The sequence below is a fragment of the Erinaceus europaeus genome, chromosome 10 (assembly GCF_950295315.1).
Source record: "Erinaceus europaeus chromosome 10, mEriEur2.1, whole genome shotgun sequence".
Lineage (NCBI taxonomy): Eukaryota > Metazoa > Chordata > Mammalia > Eulipotyphla > Erinaceidae > Erinaceus > Erinaceus europaeus.
Window position 1 is genome coordinate 6,877,124 of NC_080171.1, and position 14,386 is coordinate 6,891,509.

Consider the following 14,386-nt stretch of genomic DNA (forward strand, 5'->3'; position numbering starts at 1 on the left):
ATGCCTGGGATAAACCCCACTTGGTCATGTTGAACAATCTATTTAATATACTGCTGTATCTGGTTGGCTAGAATGTCCTTCAATATTTTAGCATCGATGTTCATCAGAGATACTGATTTGTAATTTTCTTTTTTAGTTGTGTCCCTGTCTGCTTTTGGTATGATATGAACCTTTAATACGGTCTCTGCAAAAAAGAAAGTAAGAAAAAGAGAAAAGAAAGGCACTCTCATTCCCTTTCTTAATATATTCCCTCAGGATGTTTCAAGGACATCAGGAAAAGTAGGGAATGAAGAAAGAGGTTCAGAAAAAATACGGGGAATGAATGGGTGAGGAAAGAAGTGGGTGCCAGGAGGAGGTGGAAGGAGTCATTTGCAGGCATTGAGCCACAGGAATAAACTGCTGGCAAGAGAAAAAGAAAGGCGTACGGTGGTGGGTCACCCTGTTAGGCACACACAGTACTTACTAAGTGCAAGGACCAGCTCTAAGGACCCAGGTTCAAGCCCCCAGCTCCCCACTTGCAGGGGGGATGCTTCCACACGCAGTGAAGCAGTTCTGCAGGTTTCTTTCTCTCTCCCTTTATATCTCCCTGCCACTCTCAATTTCTCTCTGTCCTATCGAATACAAAGAAAAAAAAATAAAGAAAAGGGGGGAAAAACGGCCACCAGGAGCAGTGGATTCATAGTGCTGGCTCCAAGCCATAGCAATAAAAGGAATATCAACCAACCAGGAACTAAATACATATAAAAAGGAAGTGCTGGGAGTTGGGCAGTAGCACAGCGGGTTAAGTGCAGGAGGTACAAAGCGCAAGGACCAGCGTAAGGATCCCTGTTTGGCGTAAGGATCCCTGTTTGAGCCCCCGGCTCCCCACCAGCAGGGCAGTCGCTTCATAGGCAGTGAAGCAAGTCTCCAAGTGTTTGTCTTTTCTCTCCACCTGTCTTCCCCATCTCTCTCCATTTCTCTCTGTCCTATCTAACAACAACGACATCAATAACAACAATAATAACTACAACAATAAAACAAGGGCAACAAAAGGGAATAAATTTTTTTTTTTTAAAAAAGGGGAAGTGTCAGAAGACATGAAAAAGGAAAATAACAGAGGTTTTACTAACCCTTGATATTCTCAAGGGAGCAGGGATTGAAGGGGTATTAATTTGCTACTTAGCCATTATTTAAATTCCAAATGCTCATCTTTATCTAAAAGCTAATTTCTCCCTCAAAATGGGAAAGAGGCAGTAAGAAGGATGAAGAAATACAGGTGCTACAAAAGTGACAGGAAATAAGAGAGCTGAGCGACTTTCAATGATGACCTGAGAAGTTTCCTGACCGAGCTATAAGTCAAATATTAGGAGGTAAGACAGATGTGTGATTTATTATTATTATTTTTATATTTATTTCCCCCTTTTGGGCCCTTTTATTGTTGTTATTGATGTCGTCGTTGTTAGATAGGACAAAAAGAAATGGAGAGAGGAAGGGAAAACGGGGGAAAGATAGACACCTGCAGACCTGCTTCACCACCTGGGAAGCGACTCCCCTGCAGGTGGATCCTTACGCCGCGTGCGCTTAATCCGCAGCCCTACCACCTGACTCCCAGATGTGTGACTTTATAGACTGTCTGCAAGAGAGTGTGGAAAACTATGGACATAGTATCCACTGCCCAGTCACCTCCCCCCCCTGGCCCCCTGGCTTTGCTTGCACAGTGATTATCTGCTTCTGATATTACTTCACCCTCCATTTGGCTCAGAAAAAACCCTAGTTAATCTAATCCAATCTGATGACTGAGTCTTTGGCATTTCCCTAGCTAGAGATTGTATCCAGCCCTCCTTAACTAGGGACTGCTAGTTTAACAACCCTGAATAATCACACCCAACTTGGGATCACCAGGTGGTAAAGGAAAAGCTACTTTTCTGAGAATGACAAGAAGAAAGGCGCAGGGAGAATTTTGGACTCTGCACATCAGCAAGCCACTGAATTAACCAAAGAGGAAGCCTCCCTGCCTCCTAAATTACCTCTTGACTTAGATGAGAAAGTAACTTTCCTCTATGTTTAGTTACCCAAAGTTTCTCTTTAATTTCTTGTGACTGAATTATCCTAAGTGGTTCATGATGAAAAAAGATGTGCAGGATTATTCTTGTCACCTCACCGCCACGCTACAGGAAAGCAGACGGCAGGTAGCAGCCCCAGTGCTACTTGGCCATCCTGAAGTAACACTATGAATCCACTGGTGGCCACGGTTTTCTTTCCTTATTTTTAAAAAATATTTATTTATTCCCTTTTGTTGCCTTTGTTGTTTTATTGTTGTAGTTATTATTGTTGTTACTGATGTCATTGTTGTTAGGTAGAACAGAGAGAAATGGAGAGAGGAGGGGAAGCCAGAGAGGGGGAGAGAAAGAGAGACACCTGCAGACCTGCTTCACAGCTTGTGAAAACACTTCCCTGCAGGTGGGGAGCCGGGGGCTCAAACCAGGTTTTTTTTTTTCTTTTTATTAAATAGGACACAGAGAAACTGAGAGTGGCGGGGGAGATATAAAGGGAGAGTAGGATTTTTGTTTTTTTTTAATTTTTCTCATTTTACTTCATAAAAAAGAAATCCAGAAATCAAATACACCTGTTTAATAATTCTGAGCATATCCCGCAGCCTTAAAAATAAGAGTTTTATCACTAAGTCAGTATCAAAGTATTTGGTTATGGAATGTTGTAGAGAGCAGTTAAAGAATAGTAGTAATATTCTTATAAAAATATAAGTGCAGCTGTTTATCAAGCAAATGTTTAGTTTTGTTGGAATTTCACACAGGCACAACTCCTTTTTTTTTTTTTTTCATTCTTTTATTTTAGATGGAAAGGGAGAGAAAGGGAGAGAGAGAGGGAGAGGGAGAGGGACAGCAGCACCACTCCGCTCCCTGGAGCTTCTTTCTTGGTGGTGGCACTCCACGTGGTTCTGGGGCACAGACTCTACCAGGCACGTTATCTCCTAGAGCATCAACAAAATGTTCTCAGCTCTTCTTCTAGCGTCTGCCCTTCTTCCGTAGCCAGTCAACAGCGTCAGGTTGAGCCTGATGTAAAGTTTCGAGACCTCCTTTGAATTAGTAAATCTTATCATAGGAATGACAGGATGACAGGACTCGGAAAGGAATCCACCAAGGGGAAACTGAGCATACTAACATTACTGATGTGAATCTCTTTCAAAAATCAACACTAAAGAAAATACTAAATCTTGGCACAATGTGTAAATTTAAAATTGGAAATACATACACAGAACTTAATCCAAATAAATGTTTACTGTACTAAAAGGGAAGGAACGGGCCAGGCGGTGACGCACCTGGCTAAGCACACACATTAGTGTGCGAGGACCCAGGTTCAAGCCCCTGTCCCCACCTGCAGGGGGAAAGCTTCCCAAGTGGTGAAGCAGGGCTGCAGGTGTCTCTCTGTCTCTTCTCCTTTGCCTCCCCCTCGCCTCTCAACTTCTCTCTCTACCCAATAATAAGTAAATAAATAAACATAACATTTTAAAAAAGGAAGAGACAGTTCTGTGCCGGAAACTCTGACCATTCTCCCAAAGCCGACTCCTGCCTCGAGCGCTAAGCCTCTTTCATGACAGGTCTGACCAGTTCACATCCGTCCTCTTTTTCAGCTCAAAGGCTTTCACTTTATGACTCTACACATAAGTTTACCATTTGTGCCTGCCATAAAAAAAGAAAGATCATGGTCCAGGAGGTGGCGGCACAGTGGTAAAGCTTTGGACTCTCCAGCATGAGGTCCTGAGTTCGATCTCCAGCAGCACATGTACCAGAGAATTGTCTGGTTCTTTCTCTCTCCTCCTATCTTTCTCATAAATAAATAAAATCTTGAGGAAAAAAAAAAAAGAAATATTTTTTAAAAAAGAAAAGAAAGATCAGGGAGTAGGGCAGTAGCACAGAGGGTTAAGCGCACGTGGCGCAAAGTGCAAGGACCATAGTAATGATCCTAATTTGAACCCCCGGCTCCCCACCTGCAGGGGAGTCGCTTCACAAGTGGTGAAGCTGATCTGCAGGTGTCTGTCTTTCTCTCCGCGTCTTCTCCTCCTCTCTCCATTTCTCTCTGTCCTATGTAACAACAACAACAACAATAATAACTACAACAATAAAACAAGAGCAACAAAAGGGAATAAATAAATGCTTAAAAAAAATAAAAAGAGGGAGTTGGGCATTAGCGCAGTGGGTTAAGTGCAAGGACCAGCATAAGGATCCCGGTTCGAGCCCCAGCTCCCCACCTGCAGGGGAGTCGCTTCATAGGCGGTGAAGCAGGTCTGCAGGTGTCTGTCTTTCTCTTCCCCCTCTCTGTCTTCCCCTCCTCTCTCCATTTCTCTCTGTCCTATCTAACAACGACGACAACAATAACTACAACAATAAAAACAAGGGCAACAAAAGAGAAAATAAATAAAAATAAAAAATAAATAAAAAGAAAGATCACCTCTGTCAATTCACCTGGCTCCCGTCTCTTCCTGTCCACCCTGACCCAGTAACCTGCACGTCCCTCAGTCAGTGCACCTGCTGCTTTAAACTGCCGCTGAAAATTCTTTTTGTCTTTGAAAACAATTTTATATTGAGGGTTTGAGCATCAAAGTTATTGATCTGACACCTTTTAGAAAGGGAAAATAGCATCTGTTGCTTCACTCAGATGCTTCCTGAGCACGTTTCTATAGAACTACAGCCACGCAGAAGAAAACCACAATCAACAAGCAGAAGCGGTTCTTCCTGCATCCGCTCAGCAGCTGAGGGACCCACACAGGTGGAGCACAGGGCACAGCTGAGTCCCCAGTGCTATCGCGGGCGCGCGTGGCAATCACCGACAACATGCAGACACATGTGGTTGTGTAGAATTTGATTCGGGATCGTGAATTCCCGTGTCACATGACTTTTATGAAATACACTTCTCGCAGAGTGCTACTTTGAACTTTAACCACTCTCGGCTGCAAGGCCGACCAAAATAAGCAAGCAGGCGTCTGTCTACCCGGCTCCTGGGCCACGCTCTGGGTCTGCACAGCCAGGTCAGCCGCGTGGCTCCTTGTTCAGGGCTGTAAGTGCTCAAGGGGGAAACATGTAATAAGGCAGGTGAGTTTAAGGAGATCCATTCTGACCAAGGGAGACCTTACCCCAAAAATGATCTCTTCAAATGAAAAAAGGTCAGGGGAAAGCATGGCAACGAGTCCTAACATAAGGAATAAAACCGCACAGCCGTTCCGGAGAAGCCTAGCAGGAGAGGGGCCACTCCACACAGGGTCTGTCCTAAGAACGGGCAGAAACTAGGGCATATTGCCCCCAAGTAAAAGACTCTGGGTGGGGTGGGGGTGGGGGGGGAGAATACAGGTCCATGAAGGATGATAAACGACACAGTGGGGGTTGTATTGTTAAATGGGAAACTGGGGAATGTTATGCATGTACAAACTATTGTATTTACTGTTGAATGTAAAACATTAATTCCCCAGTAAAGAAATAAATTTTAATAAAGAAACAAATTTTAATAAAGAAATAAATAAAAAGAAACTAGGGCGGAGTTTTCCACAGAAGGAGGTCATAGTCAACTACAGAGTCTTAAGAAATTCCTGGGCGAGGCAGACAGCATAATGGTTATGCAAAGAGACTCCCGTGCCTGAGGCTCCGGAAGTCTCCGGTTCAATCCCCCTCTCGCCCCCCCCCCCCACCCCCACCATAAAGCCAAAGCTGAGCAGTGCTCTGGTAAAAAAACAAAAACCAACAAACAGTGCTTTAAGAAATCACTAAGACTGCAGTACAGAGGAAAATTAGAAGGGGATAAGAATGAATGTGGTATGCAAACGTCTTGCTTTCATTTGGTTACAGATGGCAGAGGGCTTGGGCTGTGCGGCTGGCAGTGGGATTCTGAAGGCAGTGGGATTCTGAAGGCGGAAGAGACAGCACATGGTCACTAAGTATGGAAGAAAGGCAGGCAGGCTTCCTTCATGCCTCAGGCTCCCACTTCACACACGGGGATACTGGTAACCTTGAGTGAATTCCAGTTTCCACTTTAGAGTATTAGTAACCGCTCAGTGAGTCACACGTTTTAAGTTTGGTTTCAACATGCTGAGTTTGAGCTGCCTACTGAATATCCTAGCAGAAGTGCTCCACAGTCTGACACAGACATCTGAGCTCAGGCAGTCTGCTTCAGTTCAGTCATTTAATTTGAGATTGCAGAGACACCATCTGAAATTTGGTAATTTCAAAGATGAAATTACCTAAAGGAAAGGTATGGGACAGTGTTTTTCAAACTTAGTGTATAATAAAATCACCAGGGGGAATAAAAAACAAATTGGATGCCCAGCCACTATCCTTTGACTCATAAAATAAAATCATATTCTCTGGGAGTAGGAACCAGGTACCAGTGTTTTAAAAAATATATCACAAGTGTTTCCAAAATGCAACCAAGGTTGTGAAGATATTCAGAACTAACAGTATTATAGAAGGGCTAAGAGAACAAGTCTGAGTAGAACTACAGCCCAAGCTACTCCATAAGGAATTTTTCTGAGCCAACTGCTTTGCAGTCTTTAAGTACAACCTAGCTCAACAGAAAAAAAAAAAAAAAAAAAAAAGAAAGAAAAGAAAAAAGGTAGTAGGACTGGTTTACCTCTTATCCCCGGAATGCCCAAAATAATCAAAGCTGAAGTCAAAAAATAAAATATTTCTTTCTTAGAAGGGGGAGACAGAAGAGCCATTAACCATATGGTACTAGGATACACAATACATTTTTTTATTTTATTTATTTATTGTTGGATAGTGTCAGACAGAAAAAAAAATTGAGAGGGATGGGGGAAAGAGAGAGGGAAAGAGAGACACCTGCAGCCCTGCTTCACCACTTGTGAAGCTTTCCCCCTGCAGATGGGGACCAGGGACTTGAACCTGGGTCCTTGCAGACTGTAGTGTGTGCGTTTAACCAGGTGCAGTCACTGCTTGGCCCCTAGAAAACATTTTTATACATAGTTACCTGTCCAAGCCACTAGCGTCTTTAAACAATAAAAACTAACCCATCAAATCGTACTCAACAAGCCTCAGGACATTCCAGTGAAACTATTTCTCTGTACTTACTATGTTGCTCCTCATCCAGTAACTTTAGGGCGTTTGAAATGGTGGCATGAATGTAACTTGGAAAATCCTTAATTCAGTTGTTTATTGGGGCTCGGCCGTAGCACACAGTACAGTGCATGAGGACTCAAGTTCAAGCCCCTGGTACCCATGTAAAAGGGGCGGGGGGACTCCACAGGCAGTAAAGTCCTGTTGTGGGTACTCCCATCTCTTCTCTCCCTTTCAGGGAGGAGGGAAGGTAGAAAGAAGGAGAGAAAGACAGACACCTACAGACCTGCTTCACCACCAGTGAAGTGGACCCCCCCCCCTTGCAGGTGGGGATTAGGGCTCAAACCTGGTGGGTCCTTGTGCATGGTGATATGGGTGGTTAACTGGGTATGCCTCTGCCCAGCCTCCTATTTTTTAATGAGAGAGCAAATCAGAGCATCACCCTGGGGTATACAGTGCCTGTAACTTTACATTTTCCTTTCAGAAGGAAAAATGTCTTCATGTCATGACTTTCTTTTTGTTGTTGTTCCAGTTTAAGCAAGTCTCCAGGTAAGCAAGCGAGGAGCCCTCTGAGACTAGGGAGAACAAAAGCAACCAGGGGTGTTCCTTTATAAGACACGGCTCTAAGTCAATAGCGTGAAAGGACACAAATTATGGCGAGGTCTTGTATGTTACAGCAGACCCTCACAATGGGGTTTCCAAAGTTCACCCAATTGCCAAATGATCTGGTTACAGCAATAACTATCTATTGCTTTCTTAAACCCTACGACAGCAGGAACCTTGCCCCTTCCTCTATAAAGCCCATTTCTCCCAGTCCTGGAGACTCTAGGGGGGGGGCTGACTTTCTTCCTGAACACTTCTCCCAATTCATACCAACTGATACTGCACCTGCTGGTTCCAACCTAATCAACGCAACCAGCACCACCGTGGCATGTTTTATTTCACACAGCCGTCAGGCATGGAATGTGAAACCCATTTTAGGTGGTACATTTCTTAACAAACCTCAAAACCTGGATACGGACCAGGGTCCGTGAGATGGGGCGTATGTACATATAGAGAGAAGTCGGGGAAAACACATACCTTAAAGCAAAAGTACACAGTAGTCTGCAGTGAGTCAAGTAAGCAGAAAGACCCAAAAGACACCATAAAGTACCTAATGAAATCGTTTCTAGGGAGTCGGGCGGTAGCGCAGCGGGTTAAGCGCACATGGCGGTAAGTGCAAGGACCGGAGGAAGGATCCCGGTTTGAGCCCCCCCCCCCCCCTGCTCCCCACCTGCCGGGGAGTCCCTTCACAGGCGGTGAAGCAGGTCTGCAGGTGTCTTTCTCTTCCCCTCCTCTCTCCATTTCTCTCTGTCCTATCCAACAAGGACAACATCAACAACAATAACTACAACAACAAAACAAGGGCAACAAAAGGGAAACCAATAATAAAAAATTTAAAAAATAAATAAATAGTTTCTACTTAGACCTAGATACCCTCCTCTATTGCACATCCCTCAATCACTCCAAAGCTCACCCTGTCAGACAAAGCAAGGACGACAAAAGCTGAGTAAGGGCAAGAGACCAGCACACTTGAATGATGACTCTTTAGTCACTACCAGGCCACCCCAGCACCTGGGGCTCTAGTCGGGGACTCCTGGGATCCCCACAGAGACATGATGGGCCTAGACCTCTAACAGATCCTTCTCACCACAGTCACTGGTCATCTCCATCAGGAACAACATAATGGACCCCTTTGTGGGCCCCTACAGGACCTGGCCCTCAGTGTGGATCAACAATGGTAGGGAATGTTCCATTCTCCGAAAGGAGGTTGTACAGCATACTCTGCCTATCACCTGAGGATGATGGGTCCTGAAATTGGCATAGCCTAGAATGTTCCTAGCAGTCACCATGGAGTGTGAGTTGAGACCTACAGGGATGCAGAGGTTACACAGGCTCCTGTGCTGAATTTGGGCCCCAGATCAAATCAATGGGGTTTATAGTTAACAATATTTATATAGTTTCCCCATATTTGGAAGCTCCTCTCTTCCCTGATCCAGCTTTCTGGTCCTTTTTCCAACTATGACACCATCTCCCCAGACAATCACCTGGGTCCACCTGCATATCAGATGTCAGGCACAGGCAAAAACTAGTTAGGTCATGGGCCCCTTAGAATATACCTAAAATAGACCTACTAGCTTTTTCCAAAACGGAGACCCCAAATCTTCATCTGCAATATTCCAGCCTTTAGGTTCATGATTAGTCAACAATTTGCTCTGCTTTCTATCTTAACTCTTTTTTCAGCCACCAGGTTCCAGATGATACCACGGCGCCAACTGGACTTCCCAAGGTAGAGGACTCCACCATGTGTCCTGGAACCCCGCTCCCCCCACCACCACCACCCTGACGCCCCACTAGGGAAAGAGAGAGACAGGTTGGGAGCATGGATCCACCTGCTAATGCCCATGTTCAGTGGGGAAGCAATTACAGAAACCAGACCTTCCACCTTCTGCATTCCATAATGACCCTGGGTCCATACTCCCAGAGGGTTAAGGAATGGGAAAGCCATCCGGGAAGGGGATGGGATATGGAGTTCTGGTGGTGGGAAAACTGTGTGGAAGTGTACCCCCTCTTATCTTAACCTATGGTCTTGTCAGTGTTCCCATTTTATAAATAAAAACTTTAAAAAAAAAAAAAAAAAGCAAGTCTCCTTGACTGTCGAAATGTTAATAGAATAACTTAACATCCTGTCGGCAGGTAATTCATACTACTCTTCAAATCTCACAACGCCGATGGAAGACTACAGTACCATCAAACTTCTGCTAAGGAGTACTTAACACACTCAGATGGGACCCAGCATCTGTGAACCACTGAACTATTTTTCACCACTCCCAAGACAAGCTATGAGAGCCAGAAAAGGTAATCTAAGGGGCTGGATGGTGACGCAACTGGCTGAGCGCACATGTTACAATGCACTGGACCCGGGTTCAAGCCCCCAGTTCCCACCTGCAGGGGGGAACGTTTCAAAAGTGAAGCAATGCTGCAGGGGTCTCTGTCTCTCTTCCTCTCTATCTCTTCATTTCCTCTCGATAGCTAGCTGTCACTGCCAAATAAAGGTAATTTAAAAGACTTTTTCAATGACCACATACATAACTCTATAAATTTGAAGATCACCAGATGAGACAGTAGCCAAGTACGGTTCCTCCAAAACTGAGGCAGAAAACAAAGCCGTTTCTTCAACCAGATTCTCCTCCATCCCATTCAAAATGTTCAAGTTTTGAACTAAAGGACACAGAACCTCAGAGCATTTTCCAAAGCCTACTGGCTTCCAAGGTACTGCTGTGAGGAATAATGGTCTAGCCGTTAACAGAGGGCAGCTGGCTAAGTAATCTTTCAGAAGTCTCCTTCATGCCAACTGCTCTGTCAATGGGAAAGAACATTCCATAAGCCTGACAATTCACAAGTGAATTTTGCAATCTAAGACTACAAGAGTAGAAATTATGCCAGGTTATAAAAGAGCAAATGGGGCAGAGTTAGGAATATAGCTGAAGAGTCTTACAGAGGATTAGTGCTGTCCAAAAAAAAAAAAAATTCAAGAATATCTCATGTTTAAGCTTCATTCAAAGAGATTCTGAGGCCAAGGTTATCATGCCTTGGCTTGTTTTCAGCCAATTACTAACAGTCTCAATCCTGGGTGGCCACGAGTAAGCACATACATACTTATAAACATATTAGTTTGTGAGTTACCTAAGGACACTCTCTCATTAGATGCTCTTTCTTTCAAATTCTTAGGTATAAGTATAGATACAGCACAAACTATTTTTTTAGATTTTTATTTATAAAATGGAAATACTGACAAGACCATAGGATAAGAGGGGTACATCTCCACATAATTCCTACCCCCAGAGCTCCGTATCCAATCCCCTCCCTTGATAGCTTTCCTATTCTTGATCCCTCTGGGAGTACGGACCAAAATTCCTTATGGGGTGCAGAAGGTGGAAGGTCTGGCTTCTGTCATTGCTTCCCCACTGAACATGGGTGTTGGCAGGTGGATCCACACTCCCAGCCTGTCTCTCTCTTTCCCTAGTGGGGCAGGGCTCTGGGGAAGGTGCCAATGATTCCTCCAGCATTGCAATCTGAGAATGGAATGTGACACTTTAAGTCCTAAGCACAATGCCCAAGCCTTCAAGCTGCACTACAGGTCACCTCAAAGCCTGCTGTTATCCTTAGCTCCCTAACAAGTTCTTTAAGATGTGGCAGTCACTTCTCCAAGTTAACAGGAAGCATTGGGAAGGAAGCCAAGAGAAAAAGAAAAAAAAGCCAAACATAACACTGGGTGCACCACCCAGTTGTGCAAGGACCTGGGCTTCAGCCCCCAACTCCCAGCCCCCACCTGCAGAAGAAGCTTCCTGAGTGAGCACAGAAGCTTCCTCTCTCCCTTCTTTATCCCCTTCTCCCCCTCTTGATTTCTGTCTCTATGCAATCAGTAAACAAACAAACAAAATTCAAAGTCATCACTTCCGACAGAATAGAAAAAGATATGGGAATGGCCAGTTAATTTTGAACTTCCAGTTCCAACACGAGGTCAGAAGAGGGCGGCCTGGTGCAGCTAGTCATAAAGTCCCCTTCTAGTGGAGCGCACTAGTACGCCCGTCGGGGCTGGGGTCCTATTCCCTGTGCTTTGTTTGCCGAGGTGTTTACATGGGTGTCTATGCGTCCTGCTCATTCATTACTGCCGAGCACTGTTCTCTGCAAGGTATAGTGAGGCACTGCGATAAAGACCAAGACGGGCAAGACAAAAGCAGTCCCTCTAACCAAGAAGCTTCGATCTAGTAAAAGCAATGAAAGAAATATATTCCGCCTGGAAACAGACTCTTGGGAAAATACAATGCAGACCTCCGACAGGCTCAGAACGATGTGAAAAGATTTGGAGTTGCATGCCTGTTTTGTTTCAATTCAACACACACAGAGATACAGAATCACTCTAAAGCTGGTGGGAGTTCTAAAAAGAAGCTTCAGAGTGCACAAGGAACCAGGTTCAAGCCCCCGGTCCCCATCTGCAGGGAGGAAAGCTTCACAAGTGGTGAAACAGGGCTGCAGGTGTCTCTCTGTCTCCCCTTCCCTCTCAGTTTCTGATTGTCTCTATCCAGCAAATAAATAAAGATAAAAAAAAATTAAAAAGAAAGTGCCAATGGAGTGGTAACATTTATGAAGAATGATGCCAAGATCTCCAATTCCCTGAAGGCGTGTGGCAGCTGCTGACTGGTTAGAGGAACAAACACACTCATCCTCACACCCCACCACGCGTCGTGTCTGTAAACACGGCATGACGGAAACAGTGGTGGCGAACAGAGTGGGGATGTGACAGCATGTGGGAAAGCGCAGGGTGCAGCTAAGACCAACACCAGGCACACAACCCGGGGTTTAAAGCAGAGCGTTGCTGCGTGATTGCTCACCGTGGAGCAAGCCACCCAGAAACTATCAACACCTGACTGTCCTCAAGGTGTTTTCGTCACCAAAAAAGAAAAAGCGCTTAAAGTAACGTAACAGTAACCAAATTCTTTTTTTATTATTATTTATTTTCACTTTTGTTGCCCTTTTTTATTGTTGTAGTTATTATTGTTAATGTTGGATAGGACACAGAGAAATGGAGAGAGGAGGGGAAGACAGAGAGGGGGAGAGAAAGACAGACACCTGCAGACCTGCTTCACCGTCTGTGAAGCGACTGCCCTGCAGGTGGGGAGCCGGGGGGCCGAACCGGGATCCTTATGCGGATCCTTATGATGGTCCTTGCGCTTTGCGCCACGTGCGCTTTGCGCCACTGCGCCACCGGCCGACCCCCAGTAAACAGATTCTTTAAAGGCAACATACAAGACATTTTGGGGTGAGCATAATACTGACTGACATCCAACCAAAATCCTTCTCCTCCCTCCCCCCCACCCCTAGCCTGCTGAAAAGTACTGTATATTATATATATATACAGTATATATATATATCTGAACTTTTTATGACCTCTACCTTTTAAGAAGAAACCCTGGTCTGGGGCCTCACGATGACGCTACAACACGGGTTTTCACTGCTGTCCTGTGTGAATCGGCAGGTTTAAATAACTCAGATCAGCCTGCCCATGATCCCGGTAGGGGAAGAAAAAGCAGACACTCAAAAAAGAAAAAAAAAAAAAAAGAAAGAAAGAAAACTGGACCAACAGACTGGACGCTTGATCAAAACATACATGTCTCCCATTCATCTGCAATGCTAGTGGCTCTCTCTCCCTGAGCTGTCGATTTTCAGAGCAAACATGCCGGTTATTTAAAACGGAGTTATATATAGTCAGCGAGCAGCAGCAAAACACTGGCATTAGCACAGATGCTACATCTCTAGATTAAAAAAATTTTTTTTTCCAAACTGGCATTTCTCCCCCCCCAAGAACCAACCGGCTTTACTTGTAAAAACAACAGCCCATGCCCCTCTCCCACACAATGTACAGACCACAGTTAAATTCTACACGAAGGAAACTGGGAGGTAGCATCCCAGGCAGTGCGGGAGCCTGCTTTTCACACACCAGCAGCAGACAGTGGGACGCAGTGCTCCTGATTGCCTTCTATCGTATTTGTAAACACACTCGCTAATCCTCTAAATCAGGTCGTTTCCACACGGGTCCTCTCAGTTACCGGCGGCCAGCAGTCAAGTCCCATTACAACGGATGCAGCCACAGTCCTCTAAACCTTTCCTTCCAGGCTGGAGTCAGGCTCGGATGGGCAAGAGAGAGGAAGGCTGGAGACGGCGGGCTGGGGGCAGGGAGGAGAAGGTCTCCGCACGCCAGTCCCCCGCGACAGCACGCAGCCAGAGCCCACAGAAAGGCTAAATCGGGCACCTCTTCCTGCTGTTCCACTGGCAACAAAGAGGGAGTCTCCTCGTCCGTCACCCGCCAGGTGCCCAATCTGCATCCCCGGCCCGCGCCGCCAGCCCGCAGCCTCCCGGGGCCAAGGCAGAAGCGGGGAGGCGCGGGGGCCAGGGCTGCGGGGGGCGAGGAAGGGCCCGACCTGCTCGGCACGGGCGCCCGGCGGGTCTGGTAGGAGAGCGAATGGGCAGAGACCCCAGTGCCTGGGAGAGGGTGACAGCTCGAGGGAGGGCTGGGGAGACAGAGACAGAGACACGGGGCGGCGGCTGGGGAGACAGAGACAGAGACACGGGGCGGCTGGGGAGACAGAGACACGGGGCACAGAGACAGAGAGACATCAGCAGGGGCTGGACAGCACCGTGGCTCTGCACAGACTCTGCTGCCTGAGGCCCCAAAGTCCCGGGTTCAAGCCCCGGCACCACCATCTGCCACAGCTGAGCAGGGCTCC

General features: G+C 45.9%; 1 protein-coding gene and 2 long non-coding RNA genes across 4 annotated transcripts in view; 1 reads left to right on the top strand and 2 right to left on the bottom strand.

Moving 5' to 3' along the window:
* The window catches only part of LOC132540822 (uncharacterized), a 478,519-nt gene that overhangs the window by 431,771 nt on the left and 32,362 nt on the right, over positions 1-14,386 (top strand). The gene's annotated exons all lie outside the window — the stretch shown is intronic.
* The window catches only part of SLC44A1 (solute carrier family 44 member 1), a 200,347-nt gene that overhangs the window by 185,138 nt on the left and 823 nt on the right, over positions 1-14,386 (bottom strand). The window lies entirely within an intron of this gene.
* LOC132540820 (uncharacterized) lies at positions 1,685-13,612 on the bottom strand. Its single transcript, XR_009551944.1, has 3 exons — positions 13,523-13,612; positions 3,986-4,072; positions 1,685-2,968 (listed from the first exon to the last, which is right to left on the bottom strand). It is a non-coding gene; the product is annotated as an uncharacterized LOC132540820 (long non-coding RNA).